We start from the raw sequence: 7,942 nt of genomic DNA on the forward strand, positions 1-7,942 counted from the left end.
TGTGGCCGAAGGAGGGAGCTACGGCATGGAGCTAATGTGTTTGTTTCTGTGTGTGTGTGTGTGTGTGTGTGTGTGTGTGTGTGTGTGTGTGTGTGTGTGTGTGTGTGTGTGTGTGTGTGTGTGTGTGTGTGTGTGTGTGTGTGTGTGTGTGTGTGTGTGTGTGGCCGAAGGACACATTGAGACATTGTATGCAAGTGTGTGTCTGTGTCCAGGACAGGAATTAGAACACACTAAGGTGTAAAAACATTGTACTTTGTATGTAGCTAAGGAGAATACAGTGTGTGTGTGTGTGTGTGTGTGTGTGCGTGCATGCGTGCGTGCGTGCAAGTGTGTGTGTGTGCGTGCGTGCGTGTGTGTGCATGTGTTAGATAGAAAGGGAAGGTGGGGGGAGGGGATATTTTATTCAGGCTGTCAGAAGTAACAGTGCTGTAGCTTGTTCAGTGCCACCTGTAACAGGCCAGAGTGAACTACAATACTGCACACTATAACACACACAGCTGAGACTCAAGAGGTCTACCCTCAAACACACATCACCACCACTCAATACATCACCTCTCAGGAATGAGGAAGAGAAACCCTCTGTGTGTGTGTGTGTGTGTGTGTGTGTGTGTGTGTGTGTGTGTGTGTGTGTGTGTGTGTGTGTGTGTGTGTGTGTGTGTGTGTGTGTGTGTGTGTGTGTGTGTGTGTGTGTGTGTGTGTGTGTGTGTGTGTGTGTGTGTGTGTGTGTGTGTGTGTGTGTTTTGTGCATTCCTCTTGCCTTCCATGTCTGTGTGTGACTGACTGTGTGAATACTATAAGCCTATGCTCTGGGCTTTGACTCTTTTAATTTGAAAAAATGGGTTTAATTAAAAAGTCACTTTGGATGAAGTTATCTGCTAAATGATAATGTTGTGAGAAATCATGTGTGATAATAAAATGGAGAAGAGAATCTGTGGCAAGAGAATTCAACACCAGCTACATGTAGCCTTGGAGGCAGTGGTGTCAGATTGGGTGGTTACCCGCCCAATTGGGCTGCTTGGGATGTCCGTCTGCGGGTAGAAACGGGAAAAATTGGCCATTTGGCGTTTTTTCTGCAGTTTTATGCCCATTGAAATCAATGCAATTTGTTGAAATTGGGCGGAATTTATCGCATTTTGGCGGTTTTTGAGAACCTTTTGGGCGGGATTTGATCAGACACATCTGGCAACACTGTCTGGAGGTAAGGAGAGGAGGAACATGAGACAGGATGCTCCACATTCTCCGTAACCTTCACCTGTCTCTCCATCCTCCATGTTCCGTGTCGACAGACAGGAGAACAACTGACAGAGAAACAGACACAGATAGGAAGAGACAGGAAGAGAGACACCCACCCAGAGATTTCATTTTTCCGCCATGTTTCTAATCTAAGATATCAGCATTTTTACATGATCATTGCACATTCTGTATAGACAGAAAGACAGGCAGACACGGACAGACAGACAGACAGACAGACAGGCAGACAGACAGACAGACAGACAGACAGACAGGCAGACAGACAGACAGGAAAGGACAGACAGACAGACAGACAGACAGACAGACAGACAGACAGACAGACAGACAGACAGACAGACAGACAGACAGACAGACAGAAAGGACATTCAGAAAGGAAGGCAGACTGACCACCAGCAAGAAATGTGATCTATCTGTCATTGTTTAATCCACAATATAAGCATTAAATGTTGTCCTATTCATTTTTGTGCACCCTCTTTCTCAATAACCTCCACACATAGAGTTTGGACCCTACTCTCATTTCTGTGTGTGTGCGTGCGTGCGTTGCTAGGGAGGGATGTGGCAAAGCATGAGAGGAATGTTTTGTTTTGACATGGTTGTTTGGAGTGTGCCTCCCTAACCCACCCACACACACACGCACACACACACACACACACACACACACACACACACACACACACACACACACACACACACTCACACACACACACACACACACACACACACACACACACACACACACACACACACACACACACACACACACACACACACACACACACACACACACACACACCATATCTACTGTAGCCTGGATAGTTCTTACTCTACACATACTTTTCTTTACTGTTGAAATTTGAAATTTAATTGATTTAATATGACTTCAACTGATAACGTCATGGAATAAGGCCAGGACAGCGACACCTTGCATTGCTGTTTGCTGTGTCGCGTCGCGTCACGTTGCGTTGCGTCACGTTGCGTCACGGTCTGTCTTATCAAAAAATTCATAGTTTACCCATCTCTAAGGTTAGAATATCTAGGCCTATGGTATGTCCATACATATTGTGATGTACTGAATATGACTCTACCTTGTATTCATCACCTTATACTCTACCCTGCAGACGTACATAACCCTTGCAACCCTATATCATCCATGGTAACCTGCTACTTACAGCAGTGTTGCCAGATGAGTTTGATAAAAACAGCAAAATGCGCTAAATTCCACCCAATTTCAACAAATTGCATTGATTTCTATGGGCCCAAAACTGCATAAAAAAACGCCAAATGGCCAATTTTTCCCATTTTTTCCCGCCGACGGCTATCCCAAGTAGCCCAATTTGGCGGGTTACCACCCAATCTGGCAACACTGACTTACAGTGAAGTTGTGAGTGGATTTAGCTCTCGCCAGATCCAGTTGTTTCCGCTCAGCTTCGCCAGCTACTTGCACATTTGGGTGCATATCCAGATCCCCCTAGCTCCCAAACTGGACTCCGTTTCTTGATTCTTGTCGTTGCTAACCGTCTTAAGTCGGTCTTGAGTTGGTCGTAAGTTGCTCTTGAGTTGGTCTTAAGTTGGTCTTCAGTTGGTCTTTAGACGCAAGACCAACTTAAGAACAACTTAAGACCAACTCAAGACCTTGGCTACAACGTTGGTCTTAAGAACGAACAAAATGGCTAACGTCGTTAGCAAAGGCACTGTCTAGAAACGACCCCCTGCCTGGCAGCTGGACAAAATCGCAGGACTTTCAGAGATGTGATGTATGCTACATTTACACTGGAATGCAACAGGGTTTAGGAAGTGGTTAGGTTAAGGTTGTGTTCAAAGTTATACTACAAAAATGAGTGTTTTGTGCTATTAGTTAGGTTAGTTAGGTTTAGGTTATAGGTTTTTGCGTCTGTGTGAAGAGTTCTGCAAAAACAGCCAACGTTACAAAAAACTGTGATTTAGTGAATGGAAAAAAGGATTCCATGTTTGGGCCCAGAAAATGCCTGTAGATTATGAAGGCAAAGAGGTTTGACTGTGGTGGGGAAGGGGAGGAGACGGGTTTGTTCTCTGTGTGGTCAGTCTTTGAACTGCCAGGGTCATATGTAGGCCTACTGTACTGTGTTGCGTGCGTGCGTGCGTGCGTGCGTGCGTGCGTGCGTGCGTGCGTGCGTGCGTGCGTGCGTGCGTGCGTGCTAAACTATCCTTGTGGGGGCTAAATGTGAGCTACGCAATGTGAATGGGGGTTAGTGGGATGGCCCCATAAGGATAGGTTGTGTGTGTGTGTGTGTGTGTGTGTGTGTGTGTGTGTGTGTGTGTGTGTGTGTGTGTGTGTGTGTGTTTGGTGTAGCTAATACACAGCGTTTGCTAAATAGCTAAGAGACAGGATGAGAATAATAGCCTGACATTCCATAGAACACCCCCATTGTTCTCACCATTGCATTTCCTTACACAGCACAATGGATGCTCATCTACTAGTGTGTGTGTGTGTGTGTGTGTGTGTGTGTGTGTGTGTGTGTGTGTGTGTGTGTGTGTGTGTGTGTGTGTGTGTGTGTGTGTGTGTGTGTGTGTGTGTGTGACTGCATGGTGGTCTTACAGAACAAAGACAATACCAAGAGACACCACGTGTTGGCTAGTGTTGTTGAAACATCGCTTAGCAATTGAAAAAGCCTCACCATTTTACCTATATTTCACGTGTGGGTTATAAAATAAGGAGTTATGGGATCATGCCTGTATTAGCTGTGAACATTGAAAAAAAATAATTGGACAGACACTTGGCAATCTACATTCTCGACCTTCATGAAAAGTATAAGTGGGCCCTACAATTTTCGAAGTGCACAAGAAAATCTCTTGTAGGTTTCAATACTCTGTGGGTCGACATTGTCTCAAATGGTACTTTGTGGATGAGGTATATCCTGTCCAGATTTTCAGTAGATACCAAAAAGTTGATATAGAAACATTGCAACCTTCAGTTTTTCCTCATATATTTATCCTCATATATTTGGGCTTCTGCTCTCGTTTAGAAGACAGTGAAGATGAAGAGCTCTTTTCCAAAACGCTATATCCACCATTTTTGACTTTTTGCATTTTAATATTGGAATTGACTGCTAAGAGGTCCTATCATCTATATGTGAATTCTTGCTATTCATATGTTTTGAGAACATACTTTAAAACATCTATAAAAATGCATTTTGCAATGCATTTCAATGGAATGCCCAATAAAGAAATGTCAATTTCCCAACATTCAATAAAATGGATATATCTCATTTTAGAAAAGAGCTCTTCAGATGGACACAGGAAACTAGTGGGACAGACAGATGGGGACATGCTGGGCAGGCCGGACTCCTCATGGACAATGGGTCCCACATACTGTATGGCAGTGTTTCCCAACCTTTTTTGTCTCATGTACCCCCTAAAGCCTTTTCGTTGTGCCATGAGTACCCCTAACACATATTCTACATTGCTTTCTCTATCCCAATTTGACTATGCTCCATGCATTTGTTAAAATTATTTTTTCCAAGTACCCCCTGCAGTGTGCTCGCGTACCCCTAGTGGTACACGTACCCCTGGTTGGGAAACACATACTGTATGGTACACACGTATTAGAGAGCTGCGCCATAACCCCTACCTCCAACCTACTTTTTTATGTACCTACGTACATGCAGGGCTCTGAATCAACACCAGCCAAATGGTTGTGAATTTTCAGTTCACAAAACGTACTATCCACTTTGACCAATTAGTGAGTGTGTGTTTCGCTAGTAAGATAATCATATACTAGCTATTTTGGCTGGTGATGAAAAAAAGTTAAAGGGACACTGTGTGAGATTTTTAGTTATTTATTTCCAGAATTCATGCTGCCCATTCACTAATGTTACCTTTTTCATGAATACTTACCACCAGCATCAAATTCTAAGTATTCATTATGACTGGAAAAATTGCACTTTTCATAGATGAAAAGGGGGATCTTCTCCATGGTCCGCCATTTTGAATTTCCAAAAATAGCCATTTTTAGCTGCAAAAATGACTCTACTTGGACCATACTAGAAAAATATTTGTTTACTACTTAGTAAACTTTCATGTAAAGATCAAATTTGGCAATAGGCAGCCCAGTTACAATGAGCAGCATAGTTGCAGTACCTTTTTTGACCATTTCCTGCACAGTGTCCCTTTAATTTAGAACCTTGCTTACTCGTACAAGAAATTTTTTGAAAAGTACACATAGTAACAATTTCTGAGTGTACAAGAAAAGCCCTTAAAGATTTCAATAGAGTGTGATCTTACATAATCTCGGACGGTATATTGTGCCAGGCAGACTGTGTGGGATGTTATCGTTCGAAAACATCAAAGGAAGTGTCTCAGAGGACATGCTCAGGAGCAGGCAAACAAAACAGGCAGCACTGGGAACAGATGCAAAGCTGGTTGTCATGGGTCACAGCAGAGCTCAGCTCACAAACATTTGCCTGTTATCTTGCCTGCCAAAGGAAGAGAGCACTGGATGTGCCAAAGCCGAGTCCCTGAGTTATCGCTTGATATAACAACAAACATTAATATATGCCTAAACAAGACAGAGAAAAATACAAAACGAGAAGTTATGGAGGTATTTTTTGTTTTACATACAGTAGATTCTGTGGCAAAGGTCGAGAGCGGACAAAGACAATCTGTGCAAACCACCACAAGGGAGGGAGAAATCTTTAGGGTGTCAGGTAGCTAATGGTGTAGAGTTTCACGGCAAGCGGATCCAAATGTAATGTAAATGGGGGCGTTGGTTTGCATTGACTCATCCAGATCCCATTGTTCCCTCTGGCACTGTAGTCTGTGTCTTTGTCTGGCGCTATGGTCGACTCTATTCACTTTCATGGACCCTGTTAACCCTTTGAGGAGTTTGGTGATGCATTGTGACTAGAATAGTGTTTCTCAACTAGGCGCTCTACAGCCCTTCAGGGGGGGCACTGGGTAGACGTAGGGGGGTGTTGAGTGAGGTACAGCTGAGAGGGAGGAGTGCTTTGTTGCTGTTGCAGGCATTAGTCTATTTATTTTTTAATACTAAGGATGTCAAGAGGGCGCTGGGAGGCTTGTGATGAGGTCCAGGGGGCATTTATTAAAAAATGTTGAGAACCACTGGACTAGAACTTAAACCAAATAAGGAGTATGCGTTCGTAAACTGCCACTCTGAGCACTGCAAGCACACGGCAATAACAGCTTTGTACATTTATAGAGTGGAACGCTCTATCTTGTTTTCAAACCATAAGCAGTGTTCTCGTAGCCATGGAGTTCACAATGTCATAATGTCACAATGATTTGGGAGAGATTCTACGACCGTTCTAGATTATGGTGCTGTTTATACATACCTGGGTATTTTGATAAACGAACATTTTTCTTCTCTACGCTAAGCGGAATATTTTCGTTCACATCAAAACTCAAAAGCATAAATATGCTGTCATAAATACGTTAAGTCTGTGCGCCGTAAGTAGAGTGCCATTCAAGTCTGCGTTTATCTCTGTTTATATACAAACGCTAACCGGAATTTTTTTTTTGTAAATCTCCACTTTTGCCTGAGTTTTTTTTTAGCTTCGTTTATAGAGGGAAAACCTTCGTTTGTTTGTGAACGAAAGGCACAACCGAAGGGGAAGGTCTTCGTATATCAAAATACCCGGGTATGTATGAACAGCACCTATGTGTGAAGACTTGTGAAAGTGGTAGTGGTAGTGGGGTAACCCTTTAACAGGCATCTTTCATGATGGCCTGTAAAAGCCTTTCATTCATTTCCCATCTGCCAGGCCCTATCTGCATTGAGGAAAGCACCCTTTATGAGTTTCAAAGCCCACTAAAGATGTGCAAATTGCCGGGGTAGTTAACAGTTAATGACTTGAGTGGGGGCCTGAGGTAGTGATACAGTACATTTGACCATGAAGATGTGTTGGAGGTTAAGTGGAGTTTGCACTGTAAACTACAAACATCACTGGAGTGCAATTTGAAAGGTGAATGTGATTTTTTTGTATAAGGAAATGACATTTAAAAGCACATATTAATATGGAAAGGTATTCCTCGATCTCCCTCCCTCCCTCCATCCTTCTCCTACCCTCTCTTTCTGTCTCTCTCTCTAGTACACTTGTATTTGTACTAAACAGTGACAGGTGAGACATTTCTCCCCTATCACACAACTCTGTACACTACCAGCTTTATGATCCTTTCACTCATTGTCTTCATGCACATTACCAGGATATACAGTATGTTCTTCTTATTTCTCTACCTTCTACACCACAACAATATATCATAGATGTATCTCATTACTGGTCATGCTAATCTTGTCTACCTCAACTCACAGAGTATGTTTTTTGCACATTTGTCTACCTCAACTCACATAATGTGTTTTGTATAATTCCCTTTTTATTTTTCTGTAGTCTTTATTTTTTTCACCTCCCTGACTATTACCAAATGTCCATGTCCATATGGGCATTATGTGTGTGTATTTATGTAAGCTACCTGACACCTTAATTTGAAACTTTAAACCCCCTTGGACCAATAAAGTTACCCTACTTACTCTATGTCAGTATGTAGTGGTAGTTTGTTTCAGCTGTTAGTATGACTGCTTGTATAATTATTTGGTTATGATTTTATTTGGTGTTAAAAGTGTACAGAATTGAGTTGTGAGTGCACCGAATAAATAGGCATGTGAAAATTGAACACACATTTACGTAATTGGCCCTTTTAT

The sequence above is a fragment of the Engraulis encrasicolus genome, chromosome 12, assembly GCF_034702125.1.
Source record: "Engraulis encrasicolus isolate BLACKSEA-1 chromosome 12, IST_EnEncr_1.0, whole genome shotgun sequence".
NCBI lineage: Eukaryota > Metazoa > Chordata > Actinopteri > Clupeiformes > Engraulidae > Engraulis > Engraulis encrasicolus.